The 17,783-nt window shown below is 38.8% G+C and overlaps 1 protein-coding gene across 1 annotated transcript in view; it reads right to left on the bottom strand.

Moving 5' to 3' along the window:
* The window catches only part of SENP8 (SUMO peptidase family member, NEDD8 specific), a 36,110-nt gene that overhangs the window by 17,270 nt on the left and 1,057 nt on the right, over positions 1 to 17,783 (bottom strand). The window lies entirely within an intron of this gene.

The following is a 17,783-nucleotide window of genomic DNA, read 5'->3' on the forward strand; positions in this document are numbered from 1 at the left end:
AGAGACAAGCAATCTGTTACCTACAAAGGGGATCCCATAAGGCTGTCAGCTGACTTCTCATCAGAAACTCTGCAGGCCAGAAGGGAATGGCATGATGTATTCAAGGTAATGCAAAACAAGGATCTGAAACCAAGACTAATCTATCCAGCAAGGCTATCATTCAAACTAGATGGTAGAATAAAGAGCTCCCCAAACCAAAAAAAAAAAAAAAAAAATCACCACCAAATCAGCATTGCAAGAAATGTTAAAGGTGTTGCTGTAATAAGAAATTGAAATAGAGAGAATGAGAAACATAGGTATAAAGAAATAAAATGGCAATATAGTAAGTACATATCAACAATAACCTTAAATATAAATAGATTAAATGCTCCAATCAAAAGACACAGAATAGCTAAATGGATAAGAAAACAAGACCCAAATATATGCTGTCTACAAAAGACCTACCACAGAACAAAAGACACACAGGCTGGAAAAAAACAAAAATAAAAAAACTTTTGGAGGACTTTAGAGGAGAGATCAACAGCAATATAGTCACAGTAGGGGACTTTAACACCCCACTGACTTTAATGGATAGATCTTCCAGACAAAAAAATCAACAAGGAAACAGTGACTCTAAATGACACACTAGATCAGATGGATTTTATTGACATTTACAGAATATTTCACCCCAAAGCTGTAGAATATGCATTCTCCTCAAGTGCACATGGGATAGTCTCAAAGAGAGAATACATGGTAGGACACAAAACAAGTCTCTACAAATTCGAGAAGATTGAAATCATATCAAGCATCTTCTCGGACTTTTACACAATGGAATACTATGCAGCTATAAAAACAAAGGATCCCTTACGCTTTGAGACAGCATGGTGGGACCTGGAGAATACTAAGCTAAGCAAAATAAGCCAGTCAAAGAAAGACAAGTGTCACATGATCATATATGGAATCTAATGAACAAAATAAACCAATGAACAAAACAGATCCAGAGACATAGAAGCATGGAACAGACTGACGAATCTCAGAAGGAAGGTGGGGATGGGCGGGGAGAGATTAACATAAGAATTTATATGCATATATGCATGACTCTTGGATACCGACTATAGTGTGGTGAAGGCCTAGGTGGAGGGGTGCAGGGTGAAGGGTATCAATGGGAAAAAAGGGGGGATATTTGTAATAATTTCAACAATAAAGATAATAATTTTAAAAAGGCTATGTAGCAAACAATCTTTCATTTTAAGAGAAATATTCCTTTATTTCTGTTAAACCGAATATACAATTATTACCTAGGCAACCAATTCTTGCTTATAACTACAACTTATCTATCTATCATCTATCTATCTATCATCTATCATCTATCTATCTATCTATCTATCTATCTATCTATCTATCTATCTATCATCTATCTATCTATCTATCTATCATCTATCTACCTACCTATCATCTATCTATCTATCTATCTATCTATCTATCTATCTATCTATCTATCTATCTATCTATCATCTATCTATCTATCTATCTATCTATCTATCTATCATCTACCTATCTATCATCTATCTATCTATCTATCTATCTATCTATCTATCTATCTATCTATCTATCATCTATCATCTATCTATCATCTATATCTATCATCTATCACCTATCTTCTATCTATCATCTATCTATCTATCTATCTATCTATCTATCTATCTATCTATCTATCTATCATCTATCTATCTATCTATCTATCTATCTATCTATCATCTATCTATCTATCTATCTATCTATCTATCTATCTATCTATCTATCTATCTATCTATCTATCTACCTATCTATCTATCTATCTATCTATCTATCTATCTATCTATCATCTAATCTATCATCATCATCTATCTACCTACCTACCTACTGATCTATGTATCTATCTACTTATTTAATTTTATTGATTTATAGAGAAGGAAGAAGAAACATCAATGTGAGAGAAACATTGATCGACTGCCTCCAGCATGCACCCTGACCGGGGATTGAGTCTGCAACCTGGGCATGTGCCCTGACTGGGAATCAAATCAGTGACCCTTCAGTGCATGGGATGATGCTCAACCAACTGAGCCACAACAGCCAGGGTGCCTACAATTTAACAAAACACAGATGGTGTAAGACAATCTGATTGTGAATATCTAATTACAGTAACAACTTATACAAAAAAATAAAAAGGAAGCCTATATAATCAATTGTTATTCTCGTGTTTATGCAAATAATCAGGCCAAATTGATACTAATCTTAATGTAGTAAATGAGTTAGTCTTAATTTGGCTGTTTAATAAAAAATGAGGGTGATTTTTAGGGAGAGAAATAGTCTTTCAATAGAAATCACAATGCCCAGTTGTGGATATTAGAGTCTAGTTAATTGTCTTCAAAGTTTTGGTTTTCACCTATCAACTGAACTGAATCTTGAATTCTCCAAGTTTTCTTTAAACCTCCAAACTAATGTTGTATTTTTCTCCCATCCTTTGACTGGGAATCATTAAGAATGAAAACTTTATTTTCCTTAGGTTGTGTACTCCATACAGAATTTATGTTAGCATCTGATGACATCACCAGAGATGTTCAAACTGAACACCAGGAAGATCTATCAGACTGTCACTGCTTGTTTTCATTCCAGCAAAAGCCTTACATCTGGAAGTCTTCTCGACTGACAGCCTTGCAGACTTAGAAACAGGTTTATGATTTGCTGTGTTAAACTTTTTTTTCCTTCTGTTTTCATAGGGATAGCCCTTATTATTAAATACCTGATTGCTTGTTTATACAGTGTAGGCTTCACTTTGGAAGCCCATCTGCATCACCACCTCCTGAAATGAGGCTCAGTGGTTTGGTTAAACTGACTTGTCAGGACTAGATGGTTAAGTCAGTAAAGTATGGTGTATTCCACTGGCTTCACTTCCGGAATGTAAAGCTTTATTTAAAAGGCAGGACTAAAGAGACTAAAGTTGTGCTGCCCTGAAACTACTTTGGAGGATACTGATTTTACTTTTGGGAAATGAAGGGCTCAGAGGGAACTTTGATCGTCCCTCTTACCTGCCCAAGAGATTCAGGCAGAAGGAAGCTGCTTCAGAAAGATCTCAGAATGTTTCCCTTAGCCTAATTTAAATTAAGTATGGTCAACAAAAGGGTTTCAGACAGGTGTAACACACCTTCGTACAGGGAAGCCCCCCTTTCAACTTAATCTGGGACACTGTAAAGCTGGTCTCTCCCTCTATCACCTGATTCTTACCTCTCATCAGACCTTTAGTTGCTATAATTCTTACTTTTGGACCATGCCTTTTTAACCTTTTTGTCATATTTGTCACTTCTAGGATACAATAAGGATGCCAACTTGTCCAACAGCACCATACTTAGAGATCACGCATGCCACCTTCCAAGGATGACAGCAGACCGACCTGGACTTGACAAAACCCCTCTCTCTCAAATGAAGGTTTCCCTTCCCTTTTTCTCCCTTCTTCCTTTGGCAGATAGCAAGAATCTTTGGGCCTAGGGATAGGCAGGACTATACCCCTTGACAGCAGGAAGAAGCTATAGAAAATGAGATCTCCGCCAGGCCGGGTGCGGCTCAGCAGTTGAGCATTGACCTAGTATCCAGGAGACTGCGGTTTGATTCCTGTGGGGACACATGCCGGGGTTGCAGGCTCAATTCCTTGATCCCTGCTCGGGGGTATGCGGGAGGCAACCAATCAATGACTCTCTTATCATTGATGTTTCTATCTCTCTGTCCCTCTCCCTTCCTCTCTCTGAAATCAATAAAGATATATTTAAAAAAAAGAAAAGGAGATCTCCATCCATTTACCCTTGTAAGATTTATAAGGGCCCAGGATTCTTGGGGGGGGGGGTAGGGGGGAGATGTTAGCATAGGGGTAGCCAACTAGTTATTAATAAAGCAAATGAAATTAGAAATTAAGCCTAATAAACTAGGGAGCTGAATCAAACATTAAGCCTGATTCACTAGGAAGTTACAGCAATCACAGGCTCCCTTGGGGACTGCTACATTCTCTGCTGAAGGGACTTAATCTCAGAGCAATCCCTGAGCGGGCAGGAAGAATGGGCTTTCCAATCTCCCCAGGGACAACTAGCCTGGAAGTGGGATTATGGGTAGGGGGACGAGGAACAAACAATAAAGGGGAAATTCCTCTGCTGGGTACATGTGCAGTAGAATTCAAGATGGCACAGGAGGAGGTAAGAGCATGCACAGTAGAAACCAGATGACAAGGCAAAACTTTGAGGCATGTGAAGTAGGAGCCAAAATGGCAACATAAAGGGGTGACACCTAACTTGGAAAACCTGGGTAAAGCACCAGATTGGATAGGGGGAGGACCCAGTACAAACCCATGAAGGATTGGGAAAGAGATGGGTTAGTTTGAAAGAAAGCTGGCCCCTTCCCAAACCCAAGGGAATAAAATGAAAGCTTAACAAAGGCCTGTTTTGGTAGCACACATTTATTTGTTCGTTCGCTCGTTCATTTGCACATTTGCATGCTCTCTCCTTAGCAGCCATGTGGGCCCAAGCACAGGCCGGAGAGTGGCAGCATAGCACTGGCTGGGAGCACAGCTGGGATCAGAGACTATGCTGGACTACTGGAGCCCAGGGTGACAGTATTACAGTTCTGGATCCTGACGCTTTTGGTGAGCACTTATGCTCACCAGGCCCAGGATTTCTTTTTCTTTCTTTCTTTTTTTTTAAATATATCTTTATTGATTTCAGAGAGAGGAAGGGAGAGAGAGATAGAAACACCAATGATGAGTCATTGGCTGCAGCCCGCAACCTGGCCATGTGCCCTGAGCGGGAATCGAACCCCGATCTCCTGGATCCTAGGTCGATGCTCAACCGCTGAGCCACGCCTGGCTGGGCGAGGCCCAGGATTTCTTGTGCAGTGAGACAAAGCTAAACGCCCCCGGTCATTGATGAGATTGGGCACCTGGGGGCAGTCCTTTGTTTTTGCTCCAATAAATCTTGCCACCACACCTCATCCTCCTATGCATGAGTCTCTGAAATGTTTTTCTCCTGACTCCCTGAAAGAACACTATTTCCACCAGCAACCCCTCCTAAGAGCTGGTATACTAGCTGGGCTGGGACCTTAGAGTGGTTAGCTCCTTCTGTTGGGTAGATTTCAGTTTAAATGCCACCTATTCAGAGATCTCATGTGACCAGCCAAGACAAGAGGCCACCACTCATTCTCTCATTTTTTGTTTTGTTAATCCTCACCCATGAGTATTTTTTTCCATTGATTTTTAGAGAGTGAAAGGGAGACAGCGAAGGGAAACAGAAAGGGAGGGAGAGAAACATCAATTCGTTGCCTCCTGCACAAGGCCAGGGATCAAACTTGCAACCCAGGTACATACCCTTCAACCGGAATCAAACTCGTGGCACTATAACCACTGAGCCACACCAGCCAGGGCACCACTCACTTATTACTCTAATTCCAGTTCTTTGAATAGCACTCATGGCTATTGGGTAGTTTAAAAAATGTATTTGCTTCTTCATTAATTTTGTTTCTTTTTCTTTTCAAAACAAGAAGGTAAGCTCCATGAAAGTAAGAAAACCAAGGAACCCTGTCTGCCTAAACTTGTTTACTATTCTAGACTCTGCACCTAAAAGAGCTGGTCAGGCAGATAATAAATAACTGTAGAATGGCCTGGCTGGCATGGCTCCGCAGTTGAGTGTCAACCTATAATCCAGATCACAGTTCAATTCCCAGTCAGGGCATGTGCCTGGGTTGTAGGCTTGATCCCCAGTGGGTGGCATGTGGGAGGCAGTGGATCGATGACTCTCTCATCATTGATATTTCTCTCTCTCTTTCTCCATCTCCCTTCCTCTCTGAAATCAATAAAGATATATTTAAAAAATAATTGTAGAATGAATTAATGAGTAATGAAGTATGGATATCGACATGATATAAATCAAGTTCAGCAAAGAAATGTTTATATTTACAGAGTCTCAGAAGTGTAAGGCCCTTTACTATCTCTTCTAGTCTAACTTCCTATTTCATGCAAGAATTCTTCATTTCTGCTCTCAGAGAAAAAGATGCTGAAGCTTGACTCACAACTAGCTGTGTGGTATTGGGGCAGAAAAACAAAGCCATGCATTTTTAGAAATTTTAAATATGATAATGGAGACATTGCAGATCAATGGGAGAAATTAAGTATTATTCCATGTTTTCAATGAATACTATGTTCTACAGAAGCACTGTCCAATAGGACTTTCTGCAATGATGGAAATGTTTGTTTTTTTAAAATTTATTTACTGATTTTTGAGGGAGAGAGAAACATCGATTTGTTGTTCCATTTATTTATGCTTTCATTGGTTGATTCTTATACTTGCCCTGACCAGGGGTTGAACCCACAACCTTAGTGTTTTGGACGATGCTCTAACAAACTGAGCTACCTTGCCAGGGCCATGATGGAAGTGTTTTTCATCTACAATGTCCAATACAGTAGCCACTAGCCATATGTGGCTACTGAGCACTTGAAATGTGGTTAGCGTGACCGAAGAACTAAATAATTTAACTTAAATAGCCGTATGTGGCTAGTACCTACTATTTTGGACAGCACAGTTCCACAGGATTTTATAGGTATTACTTGAAAGAAAAAAACCCAAGATTACATGGTTAAGTAAGTTAGAAAATGCTACATCTTAAAACTCTTTATTGGAGATTCTTAATGTACACAAGCATATTAAAGGCTAGAAGAAGTTCTGCAATAAAGAAATTTTACTTTTCTTGGTCTGATTTATTTCCCGAACTCATTGAAACACTTTTTGTGTGTGTGTGTGTAGAATAGCCAATAGCACTGTATTGCCTGTGAAATTTAAGATATGTTTGCTGAGTTATTTGATGGCACTGAGATAATTTGTTAATAATATGATTAAAAAAAAGTTAGGCCCCTATCTCATACCTTATATCAAATTACTATATCTTATTTTATTTATTTTTTAACTTATCTTTATTGTTGAAAGTATTACAGGTGTCCCATTTCCCCCCCTCCCCCAATTGAACCCCTCCACCTCACTCCCACCTCATCTCCAGGCCTTCACCCCGTTACTGACTGTGTCCATGGGTTATGCATATATGCATATAACTTCTTTGGTTAATCTTTTCCCACCCTCCACCCCCTCTTCTCTCTTTCCTCTGAAATATGATCGTCTGTTACATGGGTGAATGTCTCTGGATCTATTTAGTTCGTCAGATTCTTTTGTTCATTAGCTTCTTCTTAAAGAAGACCCTTTAAGTTTTCCTGTAGTGCTGGTCTGGTGGTGATGAACTCCTTTAGCTTTTTCTTATCTGTGAAGCTCTTTATCTGACATTCAATTCTAAATGATAGCTTTGCTGGGTAGAGCAATCTTGGTTGTAGTTCCATGTTTTTCATCACTTTGAATTTCTTGCCACTCCCTTCTGGCCTGCAAGGTTTTTGTTGAGAAATCAGCAGACAGTTGTATGGGTGCTCCCTTGTAGGTAACTAACTGCTTTTCTCTTGCTGCTTTTAAGATTCTCTCTTTGTCTTTAACCTTTGGCATTTTAATTATGATGTGTCTTGCTGTGGGCCTCTTTGGGTTCCTCTTGTTTGGGACCCTCTGTGCTTCCTGGACTTGTAAGTCTACTTCTTTCCCTAGGTAGGGGAAGTTTTCTGTAATTATTTTTTCAAATAGGTTTTCAATTTCTTGCTCTTTTTCTTCTCCTTTTAGCACCCCAATAATACGAATGTTGGGCCGCTTGATGTTGTCCCAGAGGCTCCTTATACTATCTTCATAGTTTTAGATTCTGTTTTCCTTTTGCTCTTCTGGTTGGGTGTTTTTTGTTTCCTCATATTCCAAATTACTGATTTGATTCTCAGCATCTTCTACTCTACTGCTGAGTCCCTGTATTCATTTCAGTTCGTGTAGCCTTCATTTCAAATTGGTACTTTATTATGTCATCGATTTTCTCAGTTGTTTTCATAATACTCTAACTAATATGGTTGAGCATCCTATAAACAAAATTCTGAACTCTATCTGTTAGCTTGCTTGGTTCTATTTCATTTAGTTCCTCCTCTAGAAATTTCTTCTGTTCTTTCCTTTGTGACATGCTTCTTTGCCTCCACATTTTGGCTGCTTCCAGGTGTTTGTTTCTATATATTAGGTAAAGCTGTTATGTCTCCCGGAATTTGTAGAGTGGGTTTGTGTAGTAGGTGTCTGTAGGGTCCAGTGGCTCAGCCTCCCCAGTCACCTGATCTGGGCCTTCTAGGTGCTCCCCTGTGTGGGCTGTGTGCTCCGACCTGTTGTAGTTGAGCCTTGATTGCTGTTGGCGTCACTGGGAGGAATTGACCCCCAGGCCAATCAGCTGTGAGGTCCAGCTGCAACTATAGCCAAAGAGCTGCTGTGCTGCAGATGCCCCTCTGGAGCAGGATTTACTTCAGCAGAGATTTGGAGTTCACCAAGTGCACCCCTTGAGTGTGTCACTCGTGGATGTGGAAGGGTTGTAATCCAGCGTGGCTGAGTCTGACCACCAGGTGCACTGTCTCTGGGGCCTCCCAGAAGGTGCAAAGTGAGCCTGTGCCAGTGCCTTGCCCAGGGCCACCCAGCATGAGCTACACAGCAAACAGCAGTTGGCTGCTACTTTTGCTGGGCTTGGAGGTGTCCAGGAGAGGCCAAGCTACGAACCAATGCAGTCTGCCACTAGTGCCAGGCCTGGGGCCACTTATCAAGATGTATGAGGCATGCTGTTGCTTGTTTGAGAGATTTTAGTAAAGTCCTAAGCATGAGGCTTGAGAGGCCACTTGCATAGAAAAGCCACTGGAAATGGCTTGGATGAGCCTGCAGGTAGGGAGGGGTGGAGTCTCTGGGAATCACCAGGGTGGGGCCAAAGGTGTGTCAGGTGCTGGAAATTCAAATATGGTGCCTGCCTGCTGGCTTTGTGGGGGAAGGGCTCGCCAAAGGAGCAATGGCTTCTGCCAGCTCTTCTGTCTGGGAGAAAGCTGCCCCTCTACCTCTCGCCCCAATTTCAGGTATGTTAGTTCCTCCCCAAATATCCCAGGTTTCTTTCAAGCTGCAGTGGGCACTGGAGCTCAGAGGGAGCACGTCTGAGTCCGTGTGCAGGCCCTTTAAGAGGAGCTGCCTGGGGCTCCAGCACCCTCTGAGACCCTCAGACACAGTCCCTGCTGGTTTTCACAGCTCGAAGTTGTGGGAATTTCTCTTCCGGGCCCTGGAGCCCTGGCCTGGTGGGGCCTGCTGTGGGGATGGGACCCCTCACTCCTCCGGGAAACCTCCACCACCGAGATAGCCCTCCTGGGTTTAAACCGAGGCACCAGGTGTGGGCCAGCGGCTGCGTCTCCGCCCGTATCTCAGCCCTTTCCTACCAGTCTCTGTGCTTTTTCAGTTTTCTGGTTGTAGGGTTTCTGTCCAGCCAGATTTCAAGAGGTTCTGAGTGATGGTGGTTCTGTATTTTAGTTGTAATCTTGATGTGGTTGTGGGAGGTGGCGGGTACAGCTGTTACCTACGCCACCATTTTGTTTCCTCCCTCAAATTCCTATATTTTAGATGAAATAAAATTTAAATGTTAAAAAATGAAACAGTCCCCAGCCAGGTAGCTCCATTGGTTAGAGCATTGCCCAGATATGCCAAAGTTGCAGGTTTGATCCCTAGTCAGGGCACATATAAGAATCAACCAATGAATATTTAAACAAGTGGAACAACAAATTGATGTTTCCCTCTCTCTCTCTCTCCCTCTCTCCCTTCCTCTTTCTCTCTAAAATCAATCAATAAAGAAAGGTTTTAAAAAAAAGGAAACAAAAATATTAGAAGAAAATAGAGCTTAATACACTTGTACAACTGACCAATGAACAGATGAAAAGATACTCCACTGGGAATCAAAATAGTCACTAGGAATCAAAGAAATGCAAATTAAAGTAAGATTTCATGTTTCACCTATCAAATTAGCAAAGATGGGAAAAACTGAGAATAACAAGCATTGCTGACAGACTGTGGGAAAATAGCCATTCTGTTGACAGGAGTGTAAACAAATGGGAGCTTTTGGAAGAGTAACTGGCCATTATATTTTAATTTTTAAGATATGTGTATATGTAGGCATGACACTTTCAGACAGTTATCTTAAGAGAAACATTAAGGATGTGTGCAAAAATTTAACAAGGATATTCACTGCAGCACTATTTCTAACAGAAAAACTGAAAACAATCTGAAAGTTCAAAAGAGGACTAGTAAATTTTAAAAATAAGGTTTCCATACAATGGAATATTTTTTAGCCATTAAAAATAAGATTGTAGATATAATTTTATTGACATCGAAAGATGTTCATAGTATGCTATGAAAAGAAAGGTTGCATAAAAATTTGTACAAGGAAAGATACATGAAAATAATAAAAAATGATAGCCATCAAAAGTTTAGTTTTCTTTAAAAATAGGATTATTTAAACTTAACTTTTTCCTCCTATGTTTTGATACTGTCTGCTTTATTCCCTCCCCCTTTCTCTTGATAATGAGCACACATCCAGTAAACAGTTATTTCTATTAGAAAAAAAAAGTACCACCTCCCACTTTCATTTTTACAGTTTACATTCAATATTACTTTGTATTAGTTTCAGGTGTACAGCATAGTGGTTAGACAATCATATAGCTTACAAAGTGTTCCTTCCAATATTTCCAGGATGCATCTGACATCATACAGTTATTGCAATATTATTGACTATATTTCCTGTGCTGTACTTTACATCTCCGTGACTATCCTATAACTATGAATTTGTACTTCTTAATCCTTTTACCACTTTTACCCAGTCCCCCAACACCCCTTCCCACCGATAATCACCAGTCCACTCTCTGTTTTTATGAGTCTGCTTCAATTTTGTTTGTTTCATTTATTTTGTTCTTTAGATTCCATATATAAGTGAAATATGGTATTTGTCTTTCTCTGACTGACTTATTTCATATAGCATAATACCCCCTAGGTCCATCCATGCTGTGACAAATGGTAAGATTTCATTCTTGTACTCGGAAAATTATAAGATACTGAAGAAGGAAATTAAAGAAGATATAAAGAAAGCATATACCGTGTTCATGGATAGGAAGAACTGACATTATTAAAATGTCCAAATTACCAAAAGCAATCTATAGATTCAATTCAATTCCTATCAAAATACCAATGATGTATTTTACTGAACTAGAATAATCCAAAAATTTATATGGAACTACAAAAGACCCTGAACAGCCTCAGCAATCTTAACAGGCATACAGATCAATGGAACAGAATAGAGACCCCAGAAATAGACCCACGCCACTACGGTCAGTTAATATTTGACAAAGGAGGCAAGAGTATCCAATGGAGTAAGACAGTCTCTTCAATAAGTGGTGCTGGGAAAATTGGACAGGTACATGCAAAAGAATGAAACTAGACTACCAACTTTCTCCATACACAAAAATAAACTCAAAATGGATAAAAGACTTAAATGTAAGGCACGAAACCATAAAAATCCTGGAAGAAAACATAAGCAGTAAAGTCACAGACATCCCACATAGTGGACTTTTCACTGATACAACTCCTAGGGCAAGAGAAACAAAGGAAAAAATAAACATATGGGACTACATCAAACTAAAAAGCTTCTGCACAGCAAAAGAAAACAGCCTCAAAATACAAAGGAACCCCACGGTCTGGGAAAACATATTTGCCAAGGATGAATCTGATAAAGGGTTAATTTCCAAAGTGTACAAAGAACTCATAGCACTCAGCAAGAGAAAGACAAACAACCCAATTAAGAAATGGGCAAAGGACTTAAATAGACACTTCTCCAAAGAGGACATACAGATGGCCAAGAGACACATGAGAAAATGCTCAACGTCGCTAATCATCGGAGAGATGCAAATTAAAACCACAATGAGGTATCACTTCACACCTGTCAGAATGGCTGCCATCAACAAATCAACAAACGACATGTGCTGGCGAGGGTGTGGAGAAAGGGGAACCCTGGTACACTGTTGGTGGGAATGCAGACTGGTGCAGCCACTATGGAAAACAGTATGGAGGTTCCTCAAAAAATTAAAAATGGAGCTGCTGTTTGACCCAGTGATTCCGCTCCTAGGAATGTATCCTTAGAATCCTGAAACATTCATCAGAAAGGATTTATGCACCCCTATGTTCATAGCAGCACAGTTTACAATAGCTAAGATCTGGAAACAGCCCAAGTGCCCATCAGTAGATGAGTGGATTAAAAAGCTGTGGGACATTTACACCGTGGAATACTACGCAACTGTAAAGAAGAAGAAGGTCGTACCCTTTGGGACAGTATGGATGGTCCTGGAGAATATTATGCTAAGTGAAATAAGCCAGGCAGCAAAAGAAAAATATCACATGATCTCGCTTATACGTGGAATCTAAAGAACTTAATAAATTGACAAGCAGAATAGATTCAATGACATGGAAGCATAGTTGAGACTGACCAAATGTCAGAGGGATGGAGGGGGGCGGGGGGATGGAGGGGGAGAGAGTAACCAAAGAATTTATGTGCATATATACACAACCTAAGGACACGGACAATGGTGGGGAGAGTGACTGGGGAGGGGGAAGGAACGGGGGGGAATGGGTCATTGGGGAGAAAAAGGATTATTTGTAATACTTTAAACAAAAATAAAAATTATAAAAAGTTAAAAAAAAAAAAAAAAAAGAAAGAACAAAGTTGGAAGTATCATGCTCCCTGATATTAAACTATACTACAAGGCTATAGTAATCAAAACAGCATGGTACTGGATAAAAACAGACATATAAATCAATGGAACAGAATAGTGAGCCAAGAAATAAACCCATGCCTATATGGTCAATTAATATTTGACAAAGGAGGCAAGAACATACAAGGGGTAAAGACAGACTATTCAAAAAATGGTGTTGGGAAAATTAGACAGATACATCCACCTCCCACTCTTTTTTTTAACCTCACCCGAAGATATGTTTACTGATTTTAGAAAGAGAAGGTGGGGAGAGAGAAAGGGAGGGAAGAAGAGAGAGAGGGAGAAAGAGGAAAAGAGAGAAAGAGAGAGAGGGAGAAAAAGAGAGAAAGAGAGACAGAGAGAAACACTAATCTGTTACCTCCCATGTGTACATGCCCTGACTGTGGACCGAACCCGCAACCTAGGTATGTGCCCTGACCAGGAATCAAACCCACAACCCTTTTGGTGTTCAGGACAATGCTCCAACCAACTGAGCCATCCAGCCAGGGCTCTACCTCCCACTCTTACACTGACCTAAAATATGTCTGTTTCTTCAACTCACTGGTCTCACGTCTGTCCTCTAAAAAAAACAGAGTAAGTCTAATTTCTCTTCTTTAAACCTTCAAATACAAAGATCTAAAAAGAATCTGGCGTTTACTAAAATTAGATTATGTCCAACTTCTAAGTATGATTTCATTTGCAATTTCACAAAAAGAATCACATGCAAGACCAAATGTGCCTTTCACGGCAGCAAAAGTAGAAAAATTTTTAGGATGGAATTTCAAGCCTTGTTTGTTTCAATTTCCCCCGTTTTAACATTTCCTTTTAATGTAGCCTAAACCATTCAGGGATTTGTATGAAGACGCATGTAAAAATTACCAAGATTTACATATCCCTCTTGGAGGCAGAGATTAGATTTTACTCATCCCTGTTATCTTCAGTGCTTGAAAAACTGGAGAAGTTTTAATAAATGAATTTTTTTTCTTGAACAAAATATAGAAATGAAATTCATTTTCAAAAACTCCTAAAAACACGAAATTGTTATAAACATACATTTCTCAATTTTGTAAGTTATTTATAAATTTGAACAGCATTCCTTCCTTTATCATCAATATTTTACAAGTAGAGGAATTCAGCTCTCAAAGTAGAAAAATCACTTGGTATGATTATGATGAGGCCTGGTAACTCTACTGCCATAGATTCCATTTGGTCCTGCCTTGGGCCAGGGAGGCAGACGAGGTGAACCTTTAGGATTTCTTCTAAAGGCTCCAAAGCTATTCGTTTAATGCTTTGTTATTAGGCATAGATATCAATGGCTAAGGTGTCATTAACCATAAAAACAATTTTATTCTCCATCTACCATTACTATCTCAAGGGCTCCATCTATAATTGTGCCACAAATTTTTTTTGCTTACTATAAACTTGTTGTAAACACCCGGCTTTTCTTAAACTGAGTTTGTTTTGCTTAAAATTTTCTGAGAAATTATTTTACACAATTGTAAAATTGAAGTAACTGGGGTTATAAAGACAGTATATGTGGATGCCATTAGATTTAATGAGAGGTCTGAGTAAGAATATTTAATAAAGAAGTGGACAGAATTATACTTTAGTATATATAGTAACAAATAAAAAGCTGATAAGTTCTGATTGAGCTAAAGTTATAATCTGCCAGATTTCATAAATAATCACAGCACTCAACATTATTAGCTATGTGTAAACACGCTGTTTGAAAACAATATGAAAAAGCCATCATCTTTTAATTTTTTTGTCCTGTAGATTACAAAGCCTGGTATATTATTTTTTTTCACAGATAGTTAAGAGGCAAATGATTACAAACTTCTAATTAAAGGGTTTCAAAAATGTGCTTGGAACATAGTGGGGGCTCAATAAGTATTTAATGAATGAATTAAAGAAATAATGAATTTATGTTTTACTGTAGCGTGGTGATAGGAAAATAGGGTCTGATGGCACTCAATTATGATATATAGAATTTTCTGTCTTGCAATTTGTCTTTAAATGTTAATTAACATGAATACTTGTGAGTCATCTAAGTTTGAATTATATTATACATTATTAAGTAGGGCTAAACATTTTCAGCAACTATTTATTTTAGCTGCTAAAGTTGCTGCAGTAAACAGTAGTGAGAAAATTAGAGCCAAATAAAGCCAAAAATTCCCAAGCTATTGTTTTGAAGGAATTTAACCTATCACACTACTATGAGTATTTATTCGTTGGTCATCGGGGAAGCCAGGCCTACGGTTTTTAAACTTATAGATGTTCAAAAATAGTAACTGTAATCAGGACAATTTTTAATAACAGGACTGTGTTCTAGTGCTTTCATAACAGATGAATGTGCAAAGGGGTAGCCATTTAATTGGAAGCCAGAGAAAGAAACTTTTAGAGATTTTCTGTAAACAATAAAAATTCTTATAACCCTCATAAGTTTCAAGTATTCTCTCTGCTTTAAGATAGACCCATCCCCCACTTCCCCCCAAAAGGGGACAGATGAACCTCAACCTCTGCATAAACCTTAATATAGACTGAAGTCTATATTAAACCATATCACCACCCACATGATCTCTAACAGTTAGATGGACAGAAAGTTAATATAGGCCAGTCACGCTGAAGAAGAGTCTCTCAGAAAATCTGGTTCAGAAAGTTAAAAAACTTTATATCACTCATTTGGTTTAGTAATACTTGGACCCCAAATTCAATTTGTTGAATAATGTTTTAAAAAGGGCACAATTTGGGGACTAGCTGGTATTTGGGCCGTAAGATTTATTTATATATTCTGATAATGATCAATTTCCAAACAGATGGGTTATCTAGGCTTTGACCAATGCCTTTTTGTTTCCTAACACATTGTATTCATCCAAGAGGTTTAAGGGATTGGCAAGGAAGGGAGTCTCGACCTTAAAAAGTCAGAAATGCAGGATCTACAGGTATAGATGACATTTAATCAAGGAGGCCTCAGCAACATCTGGGAATTGATATACGAAGTAAAGCCATTGCTTATTAGAACTGGTAACATTATCATTTTATTATACAAAAGAATGGAATAGCCTCTTGATCATATAAAATGCTAACTGACCTCTACAATGGTGTACAAATCCCTGTTGAAAGGTATGCTATTTATTCCAAGTTACGTTTCTTTATTTTTTTTTTTAGGGAGAGGAAGGGGAAGAAGGGGAGGGAGAGAGACAGACAGGCAGGCAGACATCAATGTGAGAGAGAAACACTGGTAGGTTGTCTCCCGTATGTACCCCAATAGGGGATCAAACCTGCAACCTGGGTATGTGCCCTGACTGGGAATCGAACCTACCACCTTTTGGTGCACAGAGGACACTCCAACCAACTGAGTCACACAGGCCAGGGCCAATCTATGTTTCTTTAGACTAGCCAGCCACCCTGGGAAAATAAAGCAATTCAGCAGACTCTTTAGAGATTACTTTATGATAAAATTTAGTCTAAAAAATAATTCAAATTATTTACTTATAGGTATAGTCTCTTCATTCCTATCTTCTTTTGATAATCTAACCTACACATTACTGCTAGATTAATTTTTCAAACAGAAGTATAATTACATTATCCTACTCCAAAAATTTTCACATATCTTCATTATCTGCCAAAGCAAGTATAGATTACAGCCTGACATTCAATGATTTCCACAAAAATGGCCTCAACCTATCTTTCCCAATTTATTTCTGAGTACTTCCTACATAGATAGCTACAAGCTCAGTCCTCCAGCAGGCCTAAATTATTAGGCAGCAGTGGATTGCTGCACCTAAGGTACTGGAGGAGCAGGCAAAAATAGTTCCTTACTTCAGCTCCAACAGAGATGTTGGGAGGTGACAACTGCTCTAGAACCTCTCTGAAACACAGATTTGATCTATCATGCTCTTGCTTAAAACCATTAGAGTGAGTTTTCATAAATCTAGGATTAACTAGATGTGGGCCAGGATGTGGCTAGAATTTAAGGGTTCCATGGACTTAGATTGGGGAATAAAATTGCATTTTTATTTTCAAAAATCTCTAACTGAAATTTGGCATTTTCTTCAATAAATGTAGGCAATAATCCAGAGTAATATGGGCAGTCCCTATGTCTTTTGTCACCAATAGATAATAGGATATTTTCGCTTCATATTAAAGTTGTTGCAGGTATCTTAAAATATGATTTATACTCATCATTAAGTTGGAATTACAAAATTAGACCTGCTGCCAGATGATATTTACACAAAGAAGCACATATATAACTACATCACACACTTGTTTTAATATTTTTAAAACTTTGAATAAAATTGTTTTCATTCATTTCCATGTATTTTATTTTATACTTTTAAAAACATTCTGAGATAGGTGTAAAAGAGGTTATTTTCTTTTTACCTTTGTTATTTATACCAATTAATTGTTTATAGTATAAAAATGAAATGTTTTAGCATGGGATTCAAGATTACACTTTATCATATTTATCTCTGCCCCGCCCCTGTTCTCCATACTATGCTCTAATCATACCATACAACAGTGACTCTCTCTTATCTGGAGGCAGAAAGACAGGTTTTTGGATTAACTCTAGTTAATAGATAGGAGCCCTGCACTGGCATGGGCTTTGCCTTTATAGCCCTTCTCTGACAGCCAAGAGAATTTTTCTTCTTTTAAAGGTTTTTCCTAATACTATGACATCCTAGAAGGCTGTATCTTAAATATGTTTATATCTTATTCCTAACTTAAATGATTGATGAAATGAATAATTGGCAAGGCACTGTGTGTAGTAATCTCTAGGAGAGTGGTTAGTCTCTGAGTTTCATGAATTGGCTCAACTCTGATCTTTTTGGGGATAAAAATGAGGATATTCTCGAGCTGTAAGGCTGGATCCCCAGCTGATAAATCCTGAATAGAAGAGAAAGGGAGAGGAAAGAGAGCTGTAACTGAGAGGACCTGATTAAAATTAAGGGATGGAACTGTGCTGAAGGGAAAGGCAGGAATGGCTTTTTCTTCCTCCACTTCCCAGAGGAGTTACTCAAAACTTTCATTAGTCTGCTCAAGCTTCTTATTCCATCCCCAACTCTCATCAAATGACTCCCAT

The sequence above is a fragment of the Miniopterus natalensis genome, chromosome 1, assembly GCF_054644295.1.
Source record: "Miniopterus natalensis isolate mMinNat1 chromosome 1, mMinNat1.hap1, whole genome shotgun sequence".
NCBI classification, from domain to species: domain Eukaryota; kingdom Metazoa; phylum Chordata; class Mammalia; order Chiroptera; family Miniopteridae; genus Miniopterus; species Miniopterus natalensis.